Source organism: Bos grunniens, chromosome 14 (assembly GCF_055505025.1).
Source record: "Bos grunniens cultivar Pamir isolate PY7600 chromosome 14, Bosgru_T2T1.0, whole genome shotgun sequence".
Taxonomy (NCBI): Eukaryota; Metazoa; Chordata; class Mammalia; order Artiodactyla; family Bovidae; genus Bos; species Bos grunniens.
The window spans coordinates 26,638,266-26,654,739 of NC_141178.1; positions in this window are offsets into that span (position 1 = coordinate 26,638,266).

The window sequence follows — 16,474 nt, forward strand, 5'->3', positions numbered from 1 at the left end:
TTTCCCTTAGCCCTATATCTGTTAAAAACGGTGTCAATTTGTTTGTGGGTGGTATAATCTTCCATTGATTATAATATTTAAAGATATAGTTTAAAAAGAAAAACAACCAGGACACAAATGTCTACCATGTCAACATTTCTTTCTTCTCATCTTACTTAAGTCACCATCTTGAGGTGTTCATATACATAACCTCTTTGAAGCCTTAGCTAATTTTCAGTTAGTACAAATTTTGTTCTTCTTTCTCTGACTCTATAAATAGGTAAAAATTAAAGTGATTTTCAAACTCACTCTATGAGGGTGGTCAGATCAGCTGTACCCAAATTTAAAAAAAAAAATTATTTGTGGCTATCCAAATTTATTTTAAAATGAAATCATCACATTCTGCATTGACTTTGATTAAGAAAAAAAATCTGTTCTAGCTTTTCAGAGACAGCTGTCAGCCCAACCACAGTTGGAAATGAATATTGTTTTGTGACCGTAGCAATGAGAACTGTTGAATGTGCAGTATGGTGGAAAATGATCAAATAATAGTCAGAATTCAGTCTTGAAAGGACAGACATGTTCTTGTAATTCCTTGAATTACAATATGTCCTTTGTAATTCATTGAAGTGCCTTTTCATGTCAGTCTAACATTTTGTTCTTCATGCATAGTGGTTTAATGATAACTGGAGTCATTGTACAAATGTTTTTAAACTACAATTATGTTATAAACTCTAATAAATTAGGTAGATTATAGAATGGACTCTCATCTTTATATCTCTAGTACTCAACACAGTATTGGCATAAAAAGAAACCTAATAAAAGTTCTTAAATAGATAAAATGTAGTATGCATGTGTGCTAAGTCACTTTGGTCATGTCTGACTTTTTGCAGCCCTATGGACTGTAGCCTCCCAGGGGGATTTTCCAGGCAAGAATACTTTGAATGGGTTTCCATGCACTCCTCCAGGGGAAATGCAGTATGTGATCCCAAAATTATGATACAAAATTAAAATATACACTTCAGAGATGATTCCCCTGATTTAATCAACAGTAACTGAATGCCTGCTATCGGCCAAGTACCGGAGATACAGTATTGAGTAAACCAGACAGAGTCCCCAATCCTTGTATCCAATAAGGGTAGTATTTGTGTTGCTAAGGAGATGAGCATGTTCCTAAATCCCATCTTGTCCTCTCTACCAAGAAAAGGAATCTGTCTCACCAGAATTTTCATAAATCACAACTGGACACGCCAGCATAGAATCATACTAAAAATCAGTAATAAGAACAACTTCACTCCTACAATTCCTCTTTCTCTGTGCTCTAGAGATACTGGTCATCTTTTTGTCTTTGGGTTCCTTAAGCACTTTTCATTCTTAGGCCTGTTGTCTTTCTCCTTCCACCTAACTGGGACAGTCTGCCTCTTATCTTTTTGCTCAGAATTTGGGTTGAGTATCGTCTTCTTAGAGAGGTCTTACCTGTTTTCTCCTCCCCAATTTCAACTGGTCATTTCCATCCCAGTCACTCTGTCATGTTATAGCAATGATAAATTTTTGAAATTACATTGTTTATTTATCTGCTTTTTTTTATTAGTTTCTGAATACAGAATATAAATTATAAGAAATCAAAGACTTGCCATGAAAGCAAATCTGTCTGTTACCCACTATATTTCAGAGCATAAAAGAACAACCCATCAATTTTATCTAGACAACTAGGTTAAGAAAACATTTTTTTTTCCATTTTTGAATAACAGCCATATGTAAGACACTGGAAATACACAGTTCAAGGGAACAAAACACTAGTTATTATTTTATATTAAGAAAACAAAGAATTAAAATTAAAACAAATTCAAATAGTAGAGAAAGATATGGAGAGACATGTAAAAGTCTCTCCTTTTTTCCCCACTGTCAACCTCAGTTACACTTCCCAGAAATTTAACTTTTAACTTTCAAACATTTCTGTTTTAAATGGTATTAGCAGTTACTACTGGAACTCTAGTAACTTACTAATATTTATTGATTTATCATAGTTCAGTTCAGTTCAGCTCACTCGCTCAGTCATGTCCGACTCTTTGTGACCCCATGAACCACAGCACACCAGGCCTCCCTGTCCATCACCAACTCCTGGAGTCCACCTAAACCCATGTCCATCGAGTCGGTAATGCCATCCAACCATCTCATCCTCTGTCGTCCCCTTCTCCTCCTGCCCTCAATCTTTCCCAGTATCAGGGTCTTTTCCAATGAGTCAGCTCTTCACATCAGGTGGCCAAAGTATTGGAATTTCAGCTTCAACATCAGTCCTTCCAATGAACACCCAGGACTGATCTTTAGGATGGACTGGTTGGATCTCCTTGCAGTCCAAGGGACTCTCGAGAGTCTTCTCCAACACCACAGCTCAAAAGCATCAATTCTTTGGCACTCAGCGTTCTTCACAGTCCAACTCTCACATCCATACATGACCACTGGAAAAAATATAGCCTTGACAAGACAGACCTTTGTTGGCAAAGTAATGTCTCTGCTTTTTAATATGCTGTCTAGGTTGGTCATAACTTTCCTTCCAAGGAGTAAGCATCTTTTAATTTCATGGCTGCAATCACCATCTGCAGTGAGTTTGGAGCCCAGAAAAATAAAGTCAGTCACTGTTTCCACTGTTTTCCCATCTATTTGCCATGAAGTGATGGGATCAGATGCCATGATCTTGATTTCCTGAATGTTGAGCTTTAAGCCAACTTTTTCACTCTCCTCTTTCACTTTCATCAAGAGGCTCTTTAGCTGTTCTTCACTTTCTGCCATAAGGGTGGTGTCATCTGCATACCTGAGGTTATTGATATTTCTTTGGGCAATCTTGATTCCAGCTTGTGCTTCCTCCAGCCCAGCGTTTCTCATGATGTACTCTGCATAGAAGTTAAATAAGCAGGGTGATAATATACAGCCTTGACATACTCCTTTTCCTATTTGGAACCAGTCTGTTGTTCCATGTCTGGTTCTAACTGTTGCTTCCTGACCTGCATACAGATTCCTCAAGAGGCAGATCAGGTGGTCTGGTATTCCCATCTCTTTCAGAATTTTCCACAGTTTATTGTGATCCACACAGTCAAAGGCTTTGACATAGTCAATAAAGCAGAAATAGATGTTTTTCTGGAACTCTCTTACTTTTTCGATCATCCATCAGATGTTGGCAATTTGATCTCTGTTTCCTCTGCCTTTTCTAAAACCAGATTGAATATCTGGAAGTTCACAGTTCACGTATTTCTGAGTTAGTATCTTACCATAGAAGATGAGGAATTGGTGTACAGTTGTCCCCAATCCCCTGGGTAATGGTCTGGGACAACCCCACACACACCAAAGAGCACTGAGGCTCAAGTCCCTTATATGAAATGATGTAGTATTTGCATGTAATTTATGCACATCCTCCCAAATGTTTTAAATCACCTCTAGATTACTTATACTTTGCCAAATGTAAAGCAAATTCAAGTTTTTCTCTTTTGGAACTTTTGGGAATTATTTTTTGGAATATTTTTCATCTCTGGTTGGTTGAATCCTTGGATATAGAACTTGTGGATACAATGAGCCAACTGTACTTTCTCTAATTTCCTTCTTTATGTCCCTTTTCTCAATATTGCTACTTTAGTACTCATGATTACTCTCTCAGTGTTTAACAATAGATTTAAATCCCTTGATTAACCCAACTAGATACTGTCTAATTATGATAATTATCAAAAATTGGGCAGTTAACTTTCATACAGTTTCTTGATACTTTCTTCTCATCTCTTCATAATATTTGCCATTGCTTCTTCATTAGCAAGGTTGTAATATTTGCAATCTGTAGGTTGATTCTAATATTTTAACCAGTACTTTAACCACCATTTGTGAAAGTATTGTTGTGTGAAATTTCTCAGATATGTAGGAGAAACCCTAAACCAATGCCACTATCCATATGCTTCTCTAAGGATAGTGTTTTAAGAGCGAAGTTCAGATAAATTTTCTTATGTCTATCAATTGCTTAATTCACATCACATTTTAGTTAACTTCATATTTGGATCATTATTTTCAAATACACTTTTTTTTGGAGTTTCTATTTGTTTTTCCTTCTCATTGGCTAAAGAGATAATTCACTTTATTATGTTTTAAAATTTTCCAGTTTCTGAAGTGCAGTTGCCTAGTGGAATATACTTCTATCCTGAAAATATGATTCCTAGAGCCTTCTAACTGTCTGTTGCAATGTAAATTTATTCATTTCTAATTGCATGACCATAATTATGGGATTCATTTTCATTGTATTATGATTTGGTTCCACCACTTTTTTTAAAAAAGACTTTATCCATCTTGCCTCACAAACTTTATTCTGCCTATGTATATGTCTAAGTTTGTTTTTTGTTTGTTTGTTTCAGAGAATGAGAAATGGGATATAAATTCTTCAGCACATGTAGATCTGAAAATTATTTCATTTTGATCATTCTTGATGATAACCTGGTTAGTAAAAAAATATATATATATATATATATATGCCAAATGGTTTTTTCACAATTCTAAAGGTATCTTTCGGAGAAGGCAATGGCAAGCCACTCTAGTGTTCTTGCCTGGAGAATCGCAGCAACAGGGGGGAGCCTGGTGGGCTGCCGTCTGTGGGATCGCACAGAGTCAGACACAACTGAAGTGACTTAGCAGCAGCAGCAGCAGCAAAGGTATCTTTCCTCTGGCTTCTAGCATCCATTCTACCTGATTGGAACATCTGATCCTGATCTTATTCATTTTATTTTATAAGTAATCATTTTATAAGGAATTTTGTCCTAAAAGTTTAAAAATTTCACCAGGATGTAAACAATTGTAGGTTTTTTTCTTTTTCCCATTTATTCTCCTTGACCCACGAGAGGGACTTTCAATCTGAAGATTAAAAACTATCTTTAATCTGGAATTTTTTTGTTTATTATTTCCTGCTATTCATTATCTCTGTCCTGATCCTCATGCCTTTTGGAACTTTTAGTATAATGATTTTGTAAGGGACAAGCAAATTGGTTTGAAACCCTCACATTTAACCATAAACAAACAAACAAAAAACAACTCTTATTCTAGATCTACTGTGGAAATCTGAATTTATCCTGGATCTGCTCTTTTTTCCCAACTCTAAGACCAACATCTTGGAGCCTACCTAGGAAAATTTTTGACATTCTAACTGGAGACAAAAGTTCCAGCTAACTGCTAGACTGGATTGGAGAGAGGCCCAACAGTCCAAAGTGTTTTTAACTAAACGCATTGATAATTGATTCAAAGTCCAAGTAAAACTTAGACCTAGAGGCTCTATTTGGGACTCTTAAGATGGCTCCCTTGTGCTCTATTCCTTGAAATTTCCCTTGCTGTTGTGTTTCCATTAGAATGATCCACTCAAATTTTGTCTCCCAGAAATATGTCAAAATCTTGACTATGTACATGACATACTCATTTTCAGTGCTGGCATGGATTTATTATTTTCAATAAAATTTTTGCTGAAATTTCAAGGTAGTCTTGAGAACACGGAGAGGCAAACAATGCTCAATCTGCCATAGTGAACCAGACATCAGCATGTGACAATTAGTTGCATGATTTTGAATAGTAGTTTTAATGTTGGAGTATTTTTATACTATTCACATCAGAATCATTCAGTTTGCCATTATTTAAAGTGCAACACATTCCTTTTACCTGGTCCCTGAGCCTTCCTTCAAGCTTCGCAAAACATAAATATAGTAATAATATGGTAAGATCTCCTACTTTGTTAATTAATAAGAGCTAATCTTTGTTGAAGCAAGTGATAACTTTCTGAAAGACAGAATTTGGGTGGAATTATATAGAGATAATAACACAATAGAGTGGTTAGTGCTATGGTGAAGCCAGAGAATTGCTTTTTTTAATTTCCTTCTTCATTGCCACAAATGCTCAGTTTCTTTGCCTTTGAGGCATGTCCAGAACAGTTTTTCCTCTGCCAATTAAAGTATTCTTTCTAGTCTTTCATCTATCAAGTTGTCTGGTTTCAGATTTTCAAGTCTTATCTGAAATTCCAAATTCTTCATAAAGGTTTCCTTTAGTTAATTTAATTTCCTTTAGTTAAATTTTAAGTTAAAATTTTCTCATCCTAACAAGGATAATTTCTGTTTTATTATATTTTAAAATAGCTTAAAAATTAATGTATTTTTTTAATTAAAGGCTAATTACTTTACAATATTGTAGTGGTTTTTGCCATACATTGACATGAATCAGCCATAGGTGTACATGTGTCCCCCATCCTGAACCCTCCTCCCACCTCTCTCCCCATCCCATCCCTCAGGGTCATCCCAGTGCACCGGCCCTGAGCACGCTGCCTCATGCATCGAACCTGGACTGGCGATCTATTTCACATATAGTAATATACATGATTCAATGCAATTTAAGACATATAATTTACATAGCATACAATTCACCCATTAAGGTGTTACAAGTCCATGGCTTTTAGTATATTCAGACAGTCATGTATTGGTTGTCGCAGTCAATTTTAGAACATTTTTGTCACTCAAAAAGAAACTCTAGGAACTTCCCTGGTGGTCCAGTGGTTAAGAATCTGCCTTGCAATGTAGGGGACATGGGTCCGATCCCTAGTGGAAGAAATAAGATTCCCCCATGCCTTGGAGAAGCTAAACCTACACACCACAACTACTCAGCCTAGGTGGCACAATTAGAGAGTCCATGTGCCACTAAGACTTGATGGAGCCAAATAAATGAATATTAAAAAACTCTGTACTCTTTAGCTATCTCTTTCCTATTCCCTCATCCCTTCCACCACCCATCCCTAAGCAAGCACTAGTCTACTTTATGTCTCTATACAGTTTCCTGTTCTGAAATTTCATATGAATGGAATCATATAATATGTGGACTTTTGTGACTGGCTCCTTTCACTGAGCATAATGTTTTCCAGATACATTCAAGTTAGAGTATATATCAATACTTCATTCACTTTTATGGTCAAATAATAGCCCATGTCTGTATATTCATTTTATTTATGCATTTACATTCAAATATCTTTAGAAAGTTTATTTGTATCAATCTAGAACTGGAAAGAGCTCAAATATGTAGAGAAAGACTAAAGAATGAACAAATAGTGGTATATCCACAGACTGTCATGCTTCTACACAATATGAAAAATAAACTACTCATTAGAGCACTATTGATGACTACCAAAACGACTGAGGTGACTTAGCAGCAGCAGCAGCAGCAAAATGAGTAAGCCACGTGAGGCTACTCAAAGAAAAAAAAAGAATAAACTTTTCATGAGCAGAATTATGTATAATTCTAAAATGGAGGCTAATCTATGATAATGAAGAGTAAACCAACGCTAGTCTGAAGAGCAGAGATAGTAGAGAGAGAGACATTATAAAAGGGCATGAAGTAAACCAAAAGATGATGGAAAGGCTCATTACTATGACTGTGGTGGTGGTTTTATGGATTTATATGGATGTCAAATCTTAATCAAATTGTTGAGTTTAAATATAATCAGTTTGTTGCATGTCACTTATACCTTACTAAGGCTCTAAAAATACAATTCAAAATAAAAAGCTAGATTTCCTACAATTCTGGAAAATCAGTTTGGTAAACCTATAATGACTTCATCATCTCTTTCCTCATGCCCTGGGAGAAACACTTTGCTTAGTAGTGGCAAATATTGGAAGCAACAAGGCAATTTGCATCAAATTCAATAGGAATGCAATCTGGGTTACAAAGCGGACAGCTTGTCCTCCATTGTTGGTATTTTTTAAATTTTGATTATTCAAAATTCATCCATTGATAGACATTTGAATTGTTTCTACTGTTTGGTTATTATGAATAATGATGCTATAAGCATTTATGTACAAATGTTTATGTGGATATATATATATATATATGTATGTATACATTTCTCAAGAATTTGAATTACTGGGTCACATGGTATCTTTATTTTTAGTTGTTTGGGGAACTGTCAGATTGTTCTCCAAAGCAGTTTTACTGTTTTACATTCTAACTAGCAGTAAATTAGGGCTCTGATTTTTTACATTCTTGCCAACACTTGTTGATATTTAAGTTTTGATTCTAAGCATCCTACTATTTATGAAGTGGTATCCCATTGTGCTTTTGTTTTGCATTCCCCTGATAACCAAGGCTGTGAATATCTATTCATTTGCTTATTCTCTATCTGTATTATTTTCCTTGGAGAAATAAATGTCTATTCAGATCTTTGCCCACTTTAAAATTAAGTTGTCTTTTCATAAGTGAGTTGTAAGAGTTCTTTATATATTCTAGATATAAGTCCCTTATGATTTGCAAATGTTTCCCCCAATTTGAGATTTTTACTTTCTTAATGGTATCCTTTGAAACACAAAAGTTTAAAATTTTGATAAAGACCAATTTGTCTATATTTTCTTTTGTTGCTTGTACTTTTGGTGTCATATCTAGAATTCTTTTCCAGATCTAGGCTCATGAAGATTTACCTCTATATTTTCTTCTAAGAGTTTCATAGTTTAAGCTCTTATATTTAGGTCATTGATCTATTGCAAGTGAACGTTCTCTGCATGTTATTAGGTAAGGGTCCTGCTTAGCCGTTTTACATGCGGCTATCCGGTTGTCGCAGCACCATTTGTTGAAAAGACTATCCTTTTCCTTAGTGAATGTTTCTGACACCCTTGTTGAAAATCTATTGACCATAGATCCTATTGACGCAGTTTTATATTTTACTCTGCAATACACATTTATTTCTTTGCCTGAACATGAAGATAATGTCTGGTTAATTTCTGGAGCATACTAAAATTTTCCATAACATTTAGCCAAGCAGACCACCTGGAAATCAGTTGGCTCTTGCTGCATAACAAACAAGCACAAAATCTCAGTGGTACAATTGTGTATTTAGCTTATGCATCTGGGAGTTGGCTGGGGCTTGTCTGATTGAGGTTGGGTCTATCACAGTTAGGGTGGGGAACTTTTCCGCAAGTGTCTCTCATTTTCCATCTTGGGTTAGTGTCCCAAACTGCAGGGTTTTCTCATGGTGATGGCAGAAGTTCCAGGTATATGTTATAGTTTTAGATTTTTACTTAAAGGTCTATGACCGATTTTGATATGGTAGACCTTTATGCAAGGTCATATGCAAGGACCTTATGCAAGCCCACCTGCATAAATGCGTTCCAAGCTTCCGCTGTGTCACATTGGCCAACATCTGGTTAAACAAAACAAGTCATGTGGTCAGGTGTAATGTTAAAGCAGCAGAAAAGTATATTTCTCTCATGGACTGAGGAAAAGGAAGTGAATACTGAACAGTAATTCAGTCTAGATATTTCATTTATACAAAATTTCTTCCAGGAAAGAAATGAAAAAAATGAAAAACCCCAAAACTCTTTAACTGGATCTCTTTATACTAGATGCCCCTTGCTAAATTTACTTATTTTTGCTAAGAATTTTCTTTGGTTTGCTCCAGAGTTTTCAGCATTCCCTGTCATATCATCTGTGAGTAATTATAGTTTACGATGTTCCTTTCCAAGCTTTCTACCTTGTATTTCTTTTTCTTTCCTATTATACAAGTTAGAACATTCTAGTTCAGTGTTGAATAGAAGCAGTAAGATGAGGCATCCTTGCCTTAATATTTGACCATTGAATGTGATGTTGGCTATAGGTTTTCTCTGATACATTTTATCATATTCAAGAAGTTTCCTACTACTGTTCCAAGTTTGCTGAGACCTTTTATTATGAATGAGTGTTAAATTTCATGAAGTGTTCTTTCTGCAACTGTTGAAATGATTTATTTTTCTCTTTAATTCTCCTATGATAATGAATTACGTTGCTTGACTTTCTTACAGATTTATTGAGGTATAATTGACATAGAATGAGTTTCACATATTAAAATTATGTAATTTGATAAATTATGGTATTGGTAAAATCATCACTATGATCAAAATACTGACCATATCTATTCTTCCAAAACTTTCTTGTGGCCCATTCATAGTTATTCTTTCCTATCTCCTACACTTGTGGCTTCCCTTGTGGCTCAGCAGGTAAAGAATCCGCCTGCAATGCAGGAGACCTGGGTTCAGAAGATCCCCTGGAGAAGGGAAAGGCTACCCACTCCAGTATTCCGGCCTGGAGAATTCCATGGACTGTATAGTCCATGGGGTCACAAAGAGTTGGACATGCTGAACGACTTTCACTTTCACCCTGATCCCCAGGCAACCACTAATATGCTTTCTGCTGCCATACATTAGTTTTCATTTCCTAAGGTTTTATACAAATGGAAGCATATGGTATGCACTAATTTTTGTCTGACATCTTTCACTCAGCATATTGTGATGTTTTTCAATGTGTAGAATATAACAATTTGTTATTATGAGTTATGCTTTTGGCATTGAATCTAGGAAATCTTTACCTAGGTCAAATATGTTTTATCCTTTATATTATCCTAGATATACTATAGTTTTAGATTTTACTTTTAGGTCTATGACCAATTTTGAGTTATGTGGATCTTTGTGCTTATATTGGGCCTACCTGGGTAATCTAAAATAATCTCTTCATCTCAAAATCATTACATTAACCATACCTGCAAACCACACCCTGCTTTGTAAGGAGAAATAGTCACATGTTCTGGGAACTAGACTTTGGATCTCTTTTGGTGGGAAAGTATATTCTGCCTACAACAGAGGGATTCTTATAAGCAAATATCCCTGGATTTTCCATATTATACAAGTGACTTCCATGTCGCTCTACAATGGTTTAATATGATGAATAACTTGGGGATGGGAGTAGAAAGACTGAACACTGAACTAAGCCTTTCCACCAAAAGCTCACCCAATTTTTAGTGGAAAGAGCATGGGCTTTAGAGTAATGAGGAACTGGATCTGAATGCTTAATTTTTCCATTATTCATTCTGTGGCCTTTTAATTTACTATCATCAGGTTTGTTATTTAATAATAGGGTGAAAGTGAAAGTCACTCAGTCATGTCCAACTCTTTGCAACCTCATGGACTATACAGTCCATGGAATTCTCCAGGCCAGAATACTGGAGTGGGTAGCCGTTCTCTTCTCCAGGGGATTTTTCCAACGCAGGGATCGAACCCAGGTCTCTCGCTTTTCAGGTGGATCCTTTACCAGCTAAGCCATCTGGGAAACCCAATAATAGGGTTACAATGCTCATATTATAGGGCTATTTTGAGGACTAAAAAGATAGTATAAGTGTCTAGACAGCACCTAGAACATAAAATGTATAACAGTATACATTTCTTCCAGAAAAACTTTGCTTCTATTAGGCTTTATGCTTCTGGACAAAGACTGTGCATTATTTATCCCTGATGCTTATACTATCAGTTTATGTGCACTGAAGTCTTTCATCTTCAAATTAGCAAAGAGTACATTAGTAGAGAGGTTAAGAGTTGTAGGTCCCTGGTTCTAAATCTTGATGTCAGTCTGTGCTAGTTTTGTGAGATCAGGTCGTTTGATTACATCTCCGTGTTATCTCCTCAATGAGAGTAATAGGACCTACCTGTCTCATGGTTTGCTGTGAAGACAGTGGAGGTGCATATAAAGTACTGATCACAGGACTGTGGTGCAGTAATTCGTTTGGCCCTTAGAGGGAGCTCCATGAGAGTGAGAAGCCTGTGAAGCAAATGAGCTGTGTTGGTGTTTCTTTCCCTGGATTCTGTTTTTAGCAAAATTGATTAAGAGGTGATTTAAATCACACAGATTCATAACCATGTGACATTATATATGCATTTTTAAATTTTTGAAGCATATTTAATTTAGGTTCATTCTCAGTTAACATTAATTTGAGCTATTTTGCAAAATGCGTAATTCCTTGGCAAGGTCAGAAAATGTGAGTAATTTACATGCTAGAGTATCCTTCCATGGCTAACCAAGATCATAAATTCCATAATTCATAAAATATATTTTTAGTATGTATATATATATATATAAACACACACACATACAAGTAATGATTACACTAAAATAGGCTAGGTGGTGATCATTTTGAATCTTTCAAACCATAACCTTTCAAAGAAATTAATTCTTCCTGTGACAAAGATTGCTGAGGCAATGAGCTATAAATGGCTTTTATGGAAACAAATCCAGAAAGAAGACATAATTTTAACATCAACACGCCGGATAACCCAGAGTGGTTCTAAACTTATTTTTGGCTATTGAAAAAATAAAATATAAAACAAGAAAGATGTCATGCTCAACACTAAAACTAGAATGCAATATTAATAAGTTTAAAAGGAGATACATTAACAGAAAGATTAATGTGAAGTTTACTCATCACATGGCAAGAAATAGGATAATGTAGTTTAAAACAATTAAGAAATTATTAAATTCAGTTTTTAAAGCAACAATATATGAACTATCCTAAAGAGAAGGGAGGGAATAATGTCCTGTCTTAGATACTGTGAAACTTTATTCACAGTGAATTTACAACAGTTCAGTTAATTTTCTTCAGTGTGATGAAGAGTAGGCCTGAGCCTGAGCCCCACAGCAGGACTTGCTATTACCCTAACATACTTTGCACTTTCAAAGTATCTAAGAATTTCTTATAGATTTTTCTGGTGAGAATTCCATTCCTTCCACTCTTGTTTTCTGCTCTTTGGACAGAACTCAATGATCCCATCTTCTCAATAATTCCCAAGTAATCTTTCCACCCCTCCTCCCTTCCCCATGCTGTGCAGTGTGATTTATTTCCTCATTGTATTTCCCAAAACACACTTTCTATCCCAGCTATTGGTGTATGATCTTGTCTCCATGACTGAATTATGAACTTTGTGTGAGCAGAGAACATACCTTATTTTTTTTAACTTTTAATTTTTTATTGGGGTATAGCTGATTAACAATATTGTGGTAGTTTCAGGTGAGTAACAAAGGGACTCAGCCATATATATATATATACATGTATCCATTCTCCCCTAAACTCCCTTCCCGTCCCTGCTGCCACATGACATTTAGTTGAGTTTCCTGTGCTATACAGCATGTCCTTGTTGGTTATCTGTTTTAAATATAGCAGTGTAAAACATGCCTTACGTATTTCTTTGGAACCTTCCAGGGTGCTCAGAACATGTTATAAAATTAAGTTTAATTTTTGTAGGGCCAAGTATCTGTAGTACATGTATCCACGGGCAACTTGGAGTCTGTGAGATGAGGTCAGTAGTGATAAGGATGGTGATTTAACTACTTGGGAAACCTAATATACAAAATTAGGATACCATTATTTCCTTTCCTCTCTTTTCAGTAATAAAAAGTTACTCATTATTATGCTCATAACAAGAATTTTCCTTTTTTTTTTTTTCAAAATGAGTTATTAATGTTTTGGATAAAAGCAGAACAAATTAAAATTACTTATGCCTAGACTTAAACTTCTCATTTTGGCAAACTCAGGAGTCTTAGGTACAGAGAAAATTACTTTCACAGTGTGTTTTGAGGTGCACTGGACAGACTCCACTTGCTAAAATTTCTTCTTATCTCTTCCTTTTGCTAGCCAGTCTCCACACAGAAGCCAGTGCAATTTCTTTTTTAAAAAGAGTGTATCACATACCCGCTCAAGACTCTCTGATGACTTCCCGATCTACTTAGAATAAAACTCAAACCCCTTTTTTTGGCCTCCAGGCCCTACATGGCCTGCCTTCTGCTGATCGCTCTTGTATTCTGTTTCATTCATGAGCTTCAGTCACACTCTCCTGTCTTCTTTTATTTGAAGGCACCAAGCTTAGTACCACTGTCAGTCTTTGAAGAATATTCTTCTCTTCTGGAGAGCTTTTTCCTTACCTCTTTTAAAAGACCTGCTGTCTCATGGTTTAGATCCACATTAAAGACACGCAGCTTTCCTTGATTGCCTGATCTAAATAGCTCCTCAAACCTTTCAAGTGTATCATCTTGTTTTATCTTTGTTACAGCATTTAGCACTACCTGATTGCTTCTTGATATTTGTTTAGTTTGGAGTGTAATAGATAATTCACCACTCTATTTATTCTGGACATATTGGATCATATTGATGGGTCCTGCATCAGTGGGGCTCCAGTGGCCAGAGACTGGGAAAAATCCAATTGTTGAATAGATTTCCTCATTTTTAAAATGACAATATTTGGCATCATCTCTAAGGTCTCTAACAGATCTGAAAACTCTGTAATGAATTGGAATGTTACAGGTTTCAGAAGCAAAATATGCTGAAAGCAGAGGAAAGCATATGAATGAGATCAGTGAAGGTAAAATTCATCCTCTCCAAATCTCTGATTGGATGGCCTTATGTGCCACATGGAGAATGCATTACCTCTTTCAAAGTAGAATACATCAATGAACAAATAGCAACAATAGGCCATGCCTAGCAATTTAAGATTGCAAAACTTTGTCTGGTGAAATTATATACTTTGTAGATAGAAGGGACCTAAAAAGTGATTTGATATAGCTTTTCTTTTTAATCTGTGAAATGTAAGTATTATGAAAGTGAAAAAAAGTCACTCAGTCATGTCTGATTCTTTGTGATCCCATGGACTGTAGCCCACCAAGCTCCTCTTTCCATGGAATTCTCCAGGCAAGAACACTGTAGTGGGTTGCCATTTCCTTCTCCAGGGGATCTTCCTGACCCAGGGACTGAACCCAGGTCTCCCATGAGGAGGTAAAGGCAGACTCTTTACCTACTGAGCCACCAGGGAAGACCAAGTATTATGAAATGTTAACACGTATTATGTAACAAATGAGTTCTGTGTTTAAATAAGTATGGAAAACACTGCACACTATATTTGACTGGAAGATCTCAAATCTGTGTATTAAAGTTCCTAGAAATTCATCAGTAAAGAAAATGAGTTAACTCTAAACATATATTTCATTCACTCAACATTTATCACACGCCCACTGTGTAACAGTAGCCAATGCTAAGGTGAGGGCAAGTTCGATATTCAAGCAAAAGTAAGGAGACCAATATGGCTCAAGTGAAATGAGCCAGAGGGAGGGTCACAGGTGACGAGATGGAGAGGGTTGCTCATGATGATTCCTCTGGGCAGTTCAAAGCTTTTGGCTTTATCTCTCTAACTTCAGTCAAATAAAGTTCTTTGCTTTTAAGGACTCATGTGATTAGATTCAGCCAATGGAGATAATTTAGTATGATCTCTCTGTAACCTTAATCACAACTGTAAAGCCCATTTGCCATGTAATTTATTCACAAATTCCAGGGATTATGGCATGGACATCTTTGGGAGAGGGAGCATTTTGCCTCCCCAAATCTTTAATGTAAAGATTAAAGGCATTTTTCAAAAGATATCCTATAATTTTAAGCTTTTTCTGTGAGATAAGAGATTATAGATAATACCCCATTTAGACAATCAAGAAGAGAAGCAAAAAAATAATTGTAATATGCAAAATATAATTAATTTCCTAAATATAATTTCTTTCCTTTTCTTCTTTTTCATTTGCATTTGATCCCATTTCATTCCATTCAATTCCACAGCTTTAGGTGAACAATTTCTATACGCCAGACACCAATGTTAGTTGCAATGGCTATGAAGATACAAGACATATTTTTAGCTCTTAAGAAGCTCACAGCTTATTTGGAGAAACCTCACAAATGCAATTTTAAGCAACATGATATAGCAAATGAACGTTAGTGGCCAAATAAATTGAGTTAGAACTACTTACACACCCTAGAGTCCCTAATGCTATACTGGACCACAGGACTATGTCCAAAGTAACTAGGTTTTCAAGAAGCCGCAGCAGTCTCCATAAAACATTTTTCTCCTTTGCTTGTATCTTCAGCTGCCGGTATAAAATCTTTTGGGGCATTGCCTTGTGACTAAAAGGGAAAACATTTCAGACTTGGCATGAGCCTGCTCATCTTGCTATAACTTTATAAGGTCAAATACAAGCCTATAAAACCAAGGCTTCCCCTTGTGATCGATAGAGTGGGGGCATCAAGCTGGCAGCTGGGCTGGGGCCTGCATACGAGTCAATCCCCCAGGAGTACTCTGTCTGACCCTTTGGCATTCACTCTTGCTGTGCGTACATTGTACGAGATTGCTGAGGTGCTCGTTGGCAGAGCTCTGAAGGAATTATATAGACCCTGGCACTGTCCTTCACAGACAAAAATGTCTCAAACTTTTATCAACACAATCAAGATAACTGTCTTGCTTTTGGTTGCCCTTTTGGATACCAGTATTTCAGAGAAAATGTGATTTCCCCCACAGATAAAATTCTTTCATATTGTTCATTAAGTAATTTATTCATATGTTCATTTATTCCTTCATTTTGTTGTACATCTCCAGAATATGACTAAGTTTTAGCTTGAAATGTATGCAGACTTCCCCACTTTTTTAAGGGAATTTAGAACTTGGTTCCGCCTAGCATGTGTAGTTAACCATTAGTTTGCAGGGATAAGAGGAAAGCAGGGATGCTCATATTTTTGAGCACACATAAGGCACTAACCAGTCCAAATATATGTCAGCCAGAGGTCTTGGGCAGTTCCTGACAACCCCTTGCTATAGCTGGTATTGCATTAACTTTTTAGTTTTGG